This window comes from Alexandromys fortis, unplaced genomic scaffold (genome assembly GCF_014885135.2).
Source record: "Alexandromys fortis isolate MF-2015 unplaced genomic scaffold, M_Fortis_MF-2015_v1.1 scaffold_158, whole genome shotgun sequence".
Classification (NCBI taxonomy): Eukaryota; Metazoa; Chordata; class Mammalia; order Rodentia; family Cricetidae; genus Alexandromys; species Alexandromys fortis.
Genome location: NW_026068039.1, coordinates 1,557,356 through 1,570,937, shown reverse-complemented (window position 1 = coordinate 1,570,937; position 13,582 = coordinate 1,557,356). Strand labels below are relative to the sequence as shown.

At 47.8% G+C, this 13,582-nt stretch overlaps 1 long non-coding RNA gene across 1 annotated transcript; it reads right to left on the bottom strand.

Moving 5' to 3' along the window:
* Positions 1 to 3,229: 3,229 nt before the first annotated feature.
* LOC126515583 (uncharacterized) lies at positions 3,230 to 9,657 on the bottom strand. Its single transcript, XR_007595878.1, has 4 exons — positions 9,538 to 9,657; positions 7,730 to 7,872; positions 3,823 to 3,911; positions 3,230 to 3,318 (listed from the first exon to the last, which is right to left on the bottom strand). It is a non-coding gene; the product is annotated as an uncharacterized lncRNA (long non-coding RNA).
* Positions 9,658 to 13,582: the final 3,925 nt, after the last annotated feature.

Sequence of the window (13,582 nt, the reverse complement as noted above, 5' to 3'; positions counted from 1 at the left end):
CCCCCCCCCCCGCCTTTTTTTTTTTTTTTTTGGTTTTCCAAACAGGGTTTCTCAGTAGCTTTGGAGTCTGTACTGGAACTTGTAGACCAGGCTGACCTAGAACTCACAAAGATCCACCTGCCTCTGCCTCCAGGCCGTGCTAGGATTAAAGGTGTGTGCTAACACTGGCCGGTTTGGTTTACCCCTTTAATCCTAACACTAGGGAAGCAGAGGCAGGCAGGTCTCTGAGTTCAAGGCCAGCCTGGTCTGCATAACAAGCTCTTGACTAGCCAGGATCCCAAAGTCAGACTCAGATGCAAAAGAAGTTTATTAAAAATGGCTTCTATCGGGCTGGAGAGATGGCTCAGTGGTTAAGAGCATTGCCTGCTCTTCCAAAGGTCCTGAGTTCAATTCCCAGCAACCACATGGTGGCTCACAACCATCTGTAAGGAGGTCTGGTGCCCTCTTCTGGCCTTCAGGCATACAGACAGAATACATAATAAATAAATAAATATTAAAAAAATGGCTTCTATCATTTACCTTTTCTTTAGATGGGGGTTCGAACCAGGGTTTCTATGTGTAGCCTTGTCTGTCCTGGAACTAGCTCTGTAGACCCTACTGACCTGGAACTAGCAGAGATCCACCTGTCTCTGCCTTCCAAATGCTGGGATTAAAGATGTGTTCCACCCGTGTGCTTTTGTTGTTTTTAACCATTTTAATATTTTGAAAATCTCAATGTGTGTGTGTATGTGTATGTGTGTGTGTGCATGCGTGTGTTTGGGGGGGGGGATCAGACGGGCAATAGATCCCCTGCAGCTGGAGTTACAGGCAGTTGCAAGTTGCCGGATGTGGGTGCTGGTGATCACACCCAGGTCCCCCGCAGGAACAGCCCATGTTCTTCACCGCTGAGTCATCTCTGCAGCCTGCACTGTTTCTTAATCCAGCCACTGGGCAGAGGAACCCACAAAGGTTGACAGACAGCTGTTGTGTCATGGCCGTAGGAGCTGTACCATGGACCACGAGGGCCATCTCCCTCCAGACCACAGTCCCCTCTCTCACTCGGCCTGTTCCTCTGCACATTCACCCCTGACTTCCTGCCACATGGACGAGCTTTGCCATCCCCAGTTTGGACAGTGAGTCACCACCCTCAGGTCATCCCTAGAGCAGCCACTGACTCTCTGTGACCACACCCCTTACCCCCCCCCCCCAGCCCTATGTGCTGATAGCTGAGACCTCTGAGTTGAAGCAGCTTCACCCCTACGCTCTGGGCTCTCTCTGGAGCGCCACCCCACACCCTGTCTGATGACGTCTTTGTTCTTGCATCTCCCACGAGCAAACCGACAAGATGGCAGACAGAGGAACAGGCTGTCGCAGAAAACGTCTTCCACATCGAGTCTCTTCTGCTCACTTTGCTGACCACTAAAGGGACTTTCTAAAAATCATTTGTTTGTTTAGCGGGACAGGGTCTCACGTAGCCCATGCTGGTCTCAGACTCGATGTGCAGGATAACCTAGATCTTCTGACCCTCCATCTTCCACCTCCTCGTGCTGGGATTACAGACGCTTACCACCACCTGTGGTTTTCTGTGGGCTTCCTATGTGTTAGACAAACACTCTATCAACTGAGTTACAACCCTAGCCCATATTTCCAAACATTGAGATCTCATTATATCCTTCCCTTACTCAAAGTAAATCCCATCCCTACCCACGCAAGAGAAAGTCCATGGAGTCCAGCCTGGGCTAAGAAGAAAAGATCCCCCAACCTCTTTATGGTTGTTCCTTTCCAGCATGCTGTCCAAGTGACAGTCACTGTGGGTCCCTCCAGTCCTCCGTGTGGTTCTCCTGTCACCCTGCTGGGCATCCTTGCACAGCGATGTGGCATCCCTGGCTGGGTGCTTTGTCCACACCTGCCTGGGCTTCTAAGGCCCCTGACTCTGAGCTTCCGGACCTGCAAGGACCTCTGGCTCTGCTAAGGACTCTGCTGAGGGATCCCAGGTCCAGAGGCTCTGGCAGCTGCTTACAAAGACCTTGGACAAGTCGCTCCGGCCTTCTAGGCCTCGGTCTTCCACGTTGGAAGACAGGGTGAGATAATATCCACCATTCTCTGGCTGCCTTGGAATATAATGCTGCCTTTGTGGCCCCCATCTCTGCTCTGCCTCCTGACACTGGGCCGCCTTCTGACATACAAGCCTTCTTTCTGTCAAAGCAGCGAGAAGAGTGGGAGAGAGCTGGCACTGACCAGCTTCAGCTTGGTATTTGGCTGGGTTGTTTGTCTGGTTTTTTTTTTTTTTGTATTTTTTTTAGAAAGAATCTCATGTACTCATGTATCCCAGGTGGACCCCCCCCCCTTTTTTTGCAGGGTCTCTTCTCTGTTATGTAGCTCTGACTGTCCTGGAACTCACTATGTAAGAGTGTAATTGGCCCACATCAGTTTCAGGTTGGCCTCAAACTCACAGAGATCCATCTGCCTCTGCCTCTGAGTTTAAAGTCACGTGCCACCACACACACCCATTGCCTCCAGCTCCCGAGTGCTGGATTACAGGTGGGCACAATGATGCTCAGCCAGCTTGGCATTTGGGCAACTCTTCCTGGGTGCTTGAAGAGGAAAAAGAAAGGAAATGATTCCGGGGAGATTTGTTCTAATATTGTTGATCATACCTGCTCATTTCAGAGGACAGTAGATGGGACAAAGAAGAGGGGACAGGCACGCTAGCTAGAGCAGGTTATGGGGAGAAGATTCGTCCAAGGCCCCTCCTTTCCTTTCTCCTGTTCCCACCCCCGCAGGGAGGGTCCTAAGAGGTCTTTGCCTCTCTGGTGACCTCTTGGACCTTGTATCCAGTTCTTCCCAAGTTCTGAGATTGTAGACATGTGCTTCACCCAACTGAAGTTTTGATGCCATTTTACTGGTGAGAAAACTGAGCTCCCTCCTCCAGCCCTGAAGGAACCTGTGCCAGGTCACAGTTACTGGATGCTGAGATCCAGAGAGGCCGATCCAAGCTGTGCTCAGTCACTCTACTGGACTCTCTTCAGGCTGGTAAAACTACCTGTAGGCACATTGTCTTATTTTGTTTTTAGTAACTTAAAAAACCAGGGTCTTACTATGTAGCCCAGGCTGGCCTTAAACCAAAGAGTGATCCTCCTGTCTTAGCCTCCCAAGTGATGGGGTCACAAGCATGAACCACCTTAGTAACTTTTATTGTCCAATTTTTGATAAAATTTTTAAGAAAAGAAAGAAAAGAAAAAAGGCATGCCGGGCATGGTGGCTCATGCCTGTAATTCCAGCCCACATTCCAACACGTAAGAGGATGAGGCGCGTGACCATCATGAGTTCCAGGCCAGCCTGGACAGAAAGAAAGAACTCTTGTCAAACATTGGAGATGTGGAGCTGACCATGCGAGCATGAGGCCCAGAGTTTAGAACCCACATCAAAGGGGCACTGTGCACCTGTAACCGAAGCGCTGACTAAGGGGATGGAGACAGAGAAATTCCAGGTTTCCTGGCCAGTCAGTCTAGCTACTTAGTAAACAACAGGTTCAGGGAGAGCGCTTGTCTCAAAGAATAAGGTGGAGTTGGGCAGTGGGGGCCGCATAGAATGAGTTCCAGGTCAGGCTCCGAGACTACACAGAGAAACCCTGCCTCAAAACACAAAACAAAAAGAATAAGGTGGAAAGAGCTAGAGAGACAATAAACAAAGCACAGGCACCCATACCCCCACACAGATAAATTTTTAAAAAGATAAATAAAGTAGATAAAAATCTCTAAATAATAAATAATTTTTAAAATGCTTTTTTTGTAATTTTTAAACAAGGTCTTCCTATGAAGCCCTGGTTTTGTTGGAACTCACCATGTAAACCATGCTGGTCTCAAACTCACAGAGTTCCTCCTGCCTCCACCTCCTGAGTGCTGGGACTAAAGGTGTGTGCCACCACCTACCTTTGGGAAGAGAGGTGATAGAGAGGAAACACATGAATGTTGGGTACATAGGGAAAGCCCCGCCCCCCGCTGCTGTGACTAATGCCCCCAACTACTTACCTCATACACAAGTATGCAGTAATGTGTTTTCTTTTTATCACATTGAGATCTTGATGCACCATGAAATCCATTTTATTTATTTGCCCCTTATTTGGTACCACCACCCATAGTCATCATTTTATTAATTTATTTCAAAATTTTAAAATATTTATTTATTTATTATGTAAGAAGATGGCACTGGATCTCATCATAGATGGTTGTGAGCCACCATGTGGCTGTTGAGAATTGAACTCAGAACCTCTGGAAGAGCAGCCAGTGCTCTTAACCTCTGAGCTACCTCTCCAGCCCTAAATTTCTTTTTCTTTTCTTTTCTTTTTTTTTTTTTTTTTTTCTTTTTTGACAAAGGCGGGGTCTCAGTATGTAGCCCTAAAATTCACTATGAACACAAGACTGATCTCAAACTTGAATCTTGTTTCTGCCTTCTGAGTTCTGGTATTAAAGGCATGTGCCACAATGCCTCTTTATGCCGTGTGTGTGTGTGTGTGTGTGTGTGTGTGTGTGTGTGTGTACATGTAACTGCAGGGCATTGGATAAGGCAGCTGTGAGCTGACTAAAGCCAGCACTGAGACTTGAGCTTGCATCTTCTGCAAGAACAGCGGAACTTAACTGCTGAGCCACCTCTTTAGCCCCAGGATTAGTTTGTTTGTTTGTTTTAGTGTGTACGTATCTGTATGAATGTCTGTGTTTCTGTGGGGAGGGGGGTGGCGGGGTGCCTGAGGCCAGGAGGAATATAGAATCCCTTGGAGCTGAACTGTGTTTTACCCCTCACCTTAGAGTGCACTCTTTAGAGGGTTTTAGAGCATTCAAAACTGAAAGTCATTTCTGCTGACTTACAGTAGACATTCTTACCGGCAAGGTGGCCTCCCTGCAAGCATCCCCCGTCCCAACCCCACTCCCCTTCACTCTCTCTACCTTCCTTTTCTTGTTCCCTTTTACTCTCATTAACCAGCACTGCCCTCCAAACAGAGTAACCACCATCTTCAGAACACCAGCTATGACTGTTTGGAAGAGATCAGCTGGGCCTGTCTTTTAGACCTTGTAGACTGTCGCTGTTGGCTCTCTTGAGGCAGGGGTGGAAAGGGTCACTGGACCCTCGCCTGTCCGTGGTGTGGTTGCTTCAGCGTCGTTCCTGCTCCTGCCTGTAACCTATCTCCCATGCTCTGGACAGAAGCCAAAACCTCATTGGTGGAATCAAGGAAGACTTGTTCGTAACTCCCCCATTGAAAAAAGTTCTTATTTATTTGTTTGTTTGTTTGTTTATATTTTTCAAGACAGGGTTTCTCTTCTTTTCTTTGATGCCTGTCCTGGAACTCACTCTGTACACAAGGTTGGCCTCAAACTCACAGAGATCCGCCTGCCTCTCCTCCTGAGTGCCTCCGGAGTGCTGGGATTAAAGGCCACCACCATCCGGTTAGAAAAAAAAAATCTTACAAGTTTCCATCCACTCCCTCCTCTTTCCCCTCCCCAGCTTCCCTGACTTCCAGCCCTGAGCCTGCTGTTTCTGCAAACACTCATCTACTTCCTGTATCTAGGTATTTGCTGACTGGACGTTTCTCACCTGCAGTAGTGCAGACAGTGTACTTGGCGGTTGTTGTCTGACCCCCCTGTAGTATAATGTAGAATTTCAAGGTTTAGCCCATTGTGGAAGGAATCAGGGCTCCTTGCCTTTTTGTGATACACAGATTCAGAACCAAATGCAGTCTGGCTACACAACATCCAGGCCGTGGGGCCCTTACTCCATATGTTTGTTCCTTTACCAGAACCCAGGCTGGCCTCAAACTGAACAACCCTCCCGCTTCACTCTGCTGAATGCTGTTGGGGTATTGTTCAATCTAGCCTCAGACTCACTAGAGAGCCTCGGTGCCCTGATCCTTCCTTCTCCATGCTGGCTTTACAAGCACACCTAACTAGACCCAACAGCAAAGGTCTAAATTTGGTTTCCCTTGCCTGCTGCTCGTGACATCTTCAAAAGCGTTTCCTCATTCATGATGGTGAAAGATTGTTTTCTTTTAGGAATTTTATAGTGTGAGGCTGAGAAGATGGTTCAGTCAGTAAATTCCTTGCCGTGCAGGCATGAAGACCTGACTTTGGATCTCCAAAAACCCACCTAAAAGCTGGGTGTGGCGATGCTTGTCTGTGACTACAGTGCTCAGGAACTGGGGGACATATGTTGTCTCCCTAGAGTTCACTGGTCAGCCAGTCTAGTCAGCTGTAAGCTGCAGTGAAGGGACCCCATTTCAAAAAAATAATGCTGAGGGCCTGTGCCCTCACCCAACAAAGTTTGTCCTCAGGGTTAGGGACATCATTTAGGGGTTGATCATAACTGGTATGGGGTTGAAGGAGGTCATCGAAGCCATCTTTGTTTCTCACATTCCTTTTCTATTTACTTTACCTTTAGCTTTGTGTGTATATGGAGGGGGAGGGGCCTCACGTGCACCTAGCACACTTGTGTAGGTCAGAGGACATCTTTCTGGGGCGTCAGCTCCCTCTTTCCACCTGTGAATCTCAGGAATTGAGCTCATCCTCAGGCTGGACGGCAAGCGCCTTCAGCTGCTGCGCCGTCCCCAGTCCTGTAAGTTACCATCTGTGTTTATTTGGACAGGGTCTCCTGCAGCCCAGGCGGCCGTGAACGCTCTATGTAGCATCACCTTGAACGTCTGCTCTCCTCTCCTGCCCAGAGCTGGCGTCACAGGTCTGGGTTCCACCATGCCTAGTCTTTGCTGTGCGCTACCACCGCCCGGCTGTTTTTTTTAATGTGCATTGGTGTTTTACTTGCGTGTATGTCTGTGTGACAGTGTTAGGTCCCCTGGAACGGGAGTTGCAGACAATTGTGAGCTGCCACGTGTCTGCTGGAAATTGAACCCGGGTCCTGGTATTTTACATCTTAATGCAGATGACATTTCGAGTCTTTAGTAGCCACATAGGCAAGCAGTTACTATGCTGGCTGTTTGCGGTTTGTCCAAGTGTTCAGCATGACCTTCCTCAGACTTGAGTTCCCAGCAATCAGTAAGCTCCTGCTGCTGGGTGTGGTAGTGTGTGCCTGTAATCCCAGCACTCTGGAAACTGAGGGAGGAGGAAGTCAAGGCCAGTTTGAGCCAAGTACCAAAACTTTGTGTCACAGAAAATATGTTTTTGCTGGCGTAAAGACTGGCGCCTTTAATCCTATCACTCAGGAGGCAGAGGCAGGCAAATCTCTGTGAGTTCAAGGCCAGCCTGGTCTACAAAGTGAGTGCCAGGACAGCCAGAGATACACAGAGAAACCCTGTCTCTAAAAATCAATATATGGTAATACAAGCCCAGCACTATTGATATATGTGTGTGTACATCTATTATATGCATATATAATGTACCCCAGCACTATTGATATATGTGTGTGTACATCTATATGCATATATAGATTACCCCAGCACTATTGATATATGTGTGTATACATCTATATGCATATATAGGTATACCCCAGCACTATTGATATGTGTGTACACATATATGCATATATAGATATATCCCAGTACTATTGATATATGTATGTACACATATATGCATATATAGATATATCCCAGCACTATTGATATATGTGTGTACATATATATGCATATAGATATACACATATTTTTTAAAGCACAGTGCTTGTTGGGCTGGTTCTGTCTCCTGGCCCCTCCTCAGAGCCTCACCTGAGCTCCAATCCCACCCCAGCCTGAGGCTATTTTTAAAAAAGTCACCTGTTGACACACCCAGCACCAAACAGAAAAATGCAATTGCGTGGTGGCCTTGGCAGCACTGTTCTGAAGCTTGACCGACGCAGAGGTGAACAGAGAGGTGTCTGCTCAAGAGAATCCATGAAGTGTTTCATATTTTCTATAAGCTGAAAAAAAAAAGGAAGAAAGAAAGAAGGAAAGAAAAGTGAAACTGTATAATGAACCTTTATTGTTGTTGTTGTTTTGGGTGGGGGTAGGGGGTGGGGAGTGGGGGTTGGGAGTGGGAGATGAGGAAGGTGGGGATGTGTTAGGGTTTCTCTGTGGAGCCCTGGCTGTTTTGTAACTCCATTTGTAGACCAGACTGGCCTCGAACTCACAGAGATCCATCTGCCTCTGTCTCCAAGTGTTGGAATTAAAGGTATGCACCACCACCACACACACACACACACACACACACACACACCCGGCCATGACTGTAGTTTTAAAAGGCCACATGTCATGTTGGAGAAATGGCTCAGTGGTTAAGACAGTTTGCTTGTCTACCAGAGGACCTGGGTTCAGTTTTTAACTGAGGTTCACAACAATGCCTGTAACTCCAGCTCCAGGGGATCCAATGCCCTCTTCTGGCCTCCAAAGGTACCTAAGTACGTACGTACACACACACACACACACACACACACACACACGTACACTATACATGCACTATACTCTTTCTTATACTCACATGCTTAGCCTGTACTGTTTAGCTCGAGATTGGACTCCTGTGTAGCAGATGATGATGCCCTTGAACACTTGCTCCTCCTGCTTCCACCTCCACAGTGCTAGGATTGCTCGTGTACCACCATACCAGGCTTTTTTTTTTAATAATTCATTTATTTTTATTTTAAGTGCATCCCTGGACCCCACGTGCTAGAAGAAAACCGACTTCTACAGACTGCCTTCTGACATCCACCCTCAGTGTGCCATCCAGAGGTGCACACTCAAATGTAAGTAAATCAGATATCGGCAGTGGCAAGGCCTTTCGTTGCATTCTCAATACAAATGGCTAAGTGTGTGTGATTTCTGCTTTCCTTCCACGAATCAAGTGAGAGGTCATATGATGACCTGTGACTGGTTTGTTTGTCTGTTTTAACCTGCCAGCCTAGCCGAGAAAAATCTCCAGTGTGGTTAAGAACGTGAGAAATGAGTCAGGGCTACATAGAAAGACCTCGTCTCAAAAACAAACAAACAAAAAGAATGTGGGAAATGAATCTTAAATGGAGAAAATGTCCCTGTAGAGAGGCCTAGTCGCCTTACATGCCTTACATGAAAAGCCACCGTCTGAGTGTGATGTGTGCCTGTTGGTATGCAAGTAAAGATCAGAGGGCAACCTTTGGGAGTCACTTCTCTGCCTTGTCAAGACAGAGTCTTTCTTGTTTCTGCCACTGTGCCTTGTCCTCCTGGCTAGCTGGCCTGTGAGCTTCTGGGGGAGCTTCCTGTCTCTGTTCCCTTCTCAAGCAGGACGGCTGGGATAAAAGCAGTCCAGTACCACTCCTGACATTTTTGTATAGGCACCAGAGATTTGAACTCAGGTCCTCTGGCCTGCACGAAAAGCACCTTCACCTGACCGCCCATCTCACCTGATTCTGTTATTTTGTGTTTGAGGGAGGGTTTATTGCAGCCCAAGCTAGCTTCCAACTTGCTGTTTCTCTGAGAATGGTCTTCAACTCCTGACCACCCCTCCCCATCCTCCCAGGTGCTAAGATAACAGGCATAGGTTGAGCTACCCTGAACTCTTGGCCACACCGTCCCAAGCTCCTGAGAGCAGGGATTACAGATATGAGACTCCATACCTGGCTGTTGGTTTTTGAGAAGGTCTCCCTCTGTAGCACTGGCTGGCCTGGAACTCATTATGTAGCTCAAACTGGCGGTGAACTCTGAGCAATCCACCTGCCTCTGCCTCCCAAGTGCTGAGATTACAGGTTAGACCTGTACTGCTGTGGCAGAAGGCCCTGACCGAAGAAGGGTCCTCAAAGGACGGTAGTCAAGCGATAATTCTGTACAGTTGTGGTTAGCGAGAACATCCTGTCAAACTGTCAGCTCCACTTTCTTTTTCTAAGACCTCTCGTCTACAGAAATAGGCCATAGGGTCAGGCTCTCTGTAACAAAGCTTCAGTTTCTCAGATTCCCGAATCCCTTCATGAAACTTTGGACGTAAGCTGCTCTCACCCCAGTGTACTGGAGACTGTGTCCTGCAGGACTCCAGTGTGTTGGCCTAAATCCAGGAGGAGATCTCCCATTGAGCCTGCCAAGCCTCCAGCCTCCTGGTGTGGTGAGACCACCTCACACTCCCGTCACACACTAACACCAAACTCCACCTTTGTCTCCTTGTTCAGTGGGAGCCCGTGCTTTCTCCCCAAGGACATGGGAGGTGTCATCAAAAATCACCTGTGTAATCCAGGCCTGGAGGGGACATGTCTGTAAACCTAGCATTCGGGAAGTGGAGGCAGGAGGATGGCAGAAAGGTCAAGGCAAGAATGGTCAACATAACAAGTTGCAGGCAGGGACTACTGAATGAGACCCTGTTCCAAACAACAATCACACATCCACAGAAGTCATCTTCAAAGATGGGCACAGTGCTGTGCACACCTGTAATCCCAGTACTCAGAGATGGAGGCAACAGGGTAAGATCCTGCTTCAGAAAACAACAAAATCTCCTTAAGTCAGGCATGGTAGTACATATTTGTGAGCCCAGCACTCTGGAGCGGGGAAGAAGGATAAGACTGCTAAACTATCCTGAGAAACCTAGTATGTATGACCTTGCTCAAGGGAAAATAAAAAGGGCCATGAATGTACCTCAATGGCAGAGCACACTCTAGACACTGGAAGGAAGGCCCCAGGTTCAATCCCAGCCATTTCATAGCAGCTCAAAGTGATCTCACTTTTTTTTTTTTTTTTTTTTGAGACAGAGTTTCTCTGTGTAGCTTTGGAGCCTGTCCTGGAACTCACTCTGTAGACCCAGCTGGCCTCGAACTCACAGAGATCTGCCTACCTCTGCCTCCTGAGTGCTGGGATTAACCAAAGAAGCCCTAGCTGTCTTGGCCATGCCTGTAATCCCAGCACTCGGGGTAGAAGCAGGATGTCCTCAGCTCTATAAGAAGTCAGAGGCCAGCTTGGTTTGTGGTGATCCTGTCTCAAAAGTGAACAAATAAATGTGGTGGTGAACACCTCTAACTCCAGTCTGGGAGACAGATCTCTGGGAGTCAGATCAGCCTGGTCTACATAGAGCGACCCTGCCTCAAAAACAAACAACACAAAGTTGAACAGAGAAGCAAATGCAGACATGGTGGCACTCTGCTTAGTGGTGCGTCATTTACCTAACACTTTGAGGCCACAGCAGCAGCTAACTACAGAAAGATAAAATAAGAAAAAAAGAAACAGCTCAAATAATGCCTGGGAGGCCCAGTGTGGTAGCAAGTGATTTTTTTGTTTGTTTGTTCTTCGAGACAGGGTTTCTTTGTAGCTTTGAAGCCTGTCCTGGAACTAGCTTTTGTAGACCAGGCTGGTATCGAACTCACAGAGATCTGCCTGCTTCTGCCTCCCAAGTGCTGAGATTAAAGGCATGTGCCACCACAAGTGATTTTAATACCAGGTCTTGGGAGGCAGAAGCAGAAGGATTTCTCTAAGTTTAAAGCCAGCTTTTTTTTTTCATTTTGAGATAGGTCTTGCTAAATTGGCCAGTTTGACCTTGAACTTCTTGGACAAGGCCATGCAGCCAGGGTTGGTGAGCTTGGGCTGTGGACCTAGCAAATGTATCTTCCTAGCATGGGGAAGATGTCCACCCGACCAGTTCATTACAATCCTCTCCCTTCCCCTAAACACCTGTCAAGGTTTCTGGGCGGAAGGAGGAAGTGAAAGGTTAGGGGTCAGGGAGGACTCATACTTGGTAAAGGGAATTAAAGAGCCCTTGCTTCTGGGAGAAGTGTGTGAGCCTCTCTTCCAAGGGACCCAAGTTTGGTGTGATGGCTCACAACCACTTGTAATTCCACCTGCAGCAGCTCTGACAGCCCCTCCCTTGGTGAGAGCTCAGGCTCCTGACTTCTGGAATGGCAAGCCTGTCCTATCACGCCTCGACACAGTCTCTTTATTGATGTTGCTGTTGCAGAGAGCAGAGGACTCATGATGTAGCCTTGGCTAACCTGGAAGTCAAGGAAACCTGATTGGTTCTGCCTCCTCCAATGGGGATTAAAGATGTGCACAGTCAGGCAGTGGTGGTGCATAACTTTAATCCCAGCACCCCAGAGGCAAAGGCAGGTGGATCTTTATGAGTTCGAGGCCAGCCTGGGCTACAGAGTGAGTTCCAGGACACGCTCCAAAGCTACAGAGAAACGGGTCTTGAAAAAAACAAAAAGGCGTGCATCACCATGCCCAGCTCTTTCTTTTCTTTTTACCTTTATTTTTAAAATTTGTGGGTCTGGAGTGTTTGCCAGTATATGTATATATGCACCACGTGTGTGCCTGGTATACAGGAGACCAGAAGAGGGCGTGGGACCCCTGGAACTGGAGTTAAGGATAGTTGTGAATGTTCTGCCCATGTTGGGAACAAAACCCAGTTCCTCTTCAAGAACAAGCGTTCTTAATTGCTGAGATGGCTCTCCAGTCCCATGGGCTAGTTCTGAATTGGTGCCTTTTTAAAACTACAGGTACTTGAGGGGCATTCAGTCCCACTTTCCTGTTTTAAGATGTTTTTGTTTATAAGAACACCCACAGGCCCACAACCTCTCAGTGAAAGAGTCAGACATTGCAGACAGCACAGTCTCTCGGTCTCCGACTCACACACGGGAACTCTGACCGCGCGGATCCTTCAGTTTGGACACTGTAGGATTTAGATGGAGGCGGCACTGATCTGGGACTTGCATCTGACCCTGCAGAAGATGAGAATGAACTGTGCTAGCACAGAGCCTTGGCTGCAAGCAGGGATGGAGACCTCAGCCTCCGGAGCAGAACTGCCCGTTCTATCCTCTCAGTGGGTTTCTCTTCCTCCCTCCCATTCCTCTCCTCACTTTAACCAACCTGGGGAATCAGATCTCAGGGGAACTTTGATCTCCTTATCTGGAAGGCAGGAAGGTAAGCCTGCAGAGCCTGAGGGGAGTGAGCTCAGGCTCAGGAATGCTCCACATTTTTCTAGCAGTTTCATGACCTTCCCCGTAGGGAGGTTGAAGGGAAAGGGCAAGAGCAGAATGAGAGGAGGGACTGGCTTGACAGGGTTTGGAAAAATCTACCCTAGAGAAACCCTGGCATGGGCTGGGCGCTTTCCCCTTACTGTGTGAGTAGAAAAGACCCTGGGTATGCACCTAGTTAGAAGCCTGGGTTCATCCTCAGACCTACACTCCCAGAGCTGAGGAGGTTAAGAGGCGGGTAGATCAGAAGCTCAAGGTCACCCTGGGTAACATATTTCACAGTCAGTTTGGGATAAGTGAAACTGACAAAAACCAATTTTTGTTTGTTTGTTTTTGAGACAGGGTTTCTCTGTGTAGCCTTGTCTGTCCTTGTAGACCCTCAGGTTGGCCTCAAACACAAGAGATCTGCCTCCTTTGCCTCCCAAGTGCTGAGATTAAAGGCCTGTGCCACTACTGCCCACCCAAACCTTTTCCAATGTATATAAGTTTTTTGCTGACCTGTATGTGTGCTCCCAGAAGAGATCCCTTAGGACTGGAGTTAAAGACTTGTGAGCAGCCATGTGGGTGCTGAGAATGAACCAAGGTCTTTTTTTTTTTTTTTTTTTGTATGTGTGCTCCCAGAAGAGATCCCTTAGGACTGGAGTTAAAGACTTGTGAGCAGCCATGTGGGTGCTGAGAATGAACCAAGGTCTTTTTTTTTTTTTTTTTTGGTTTTTCG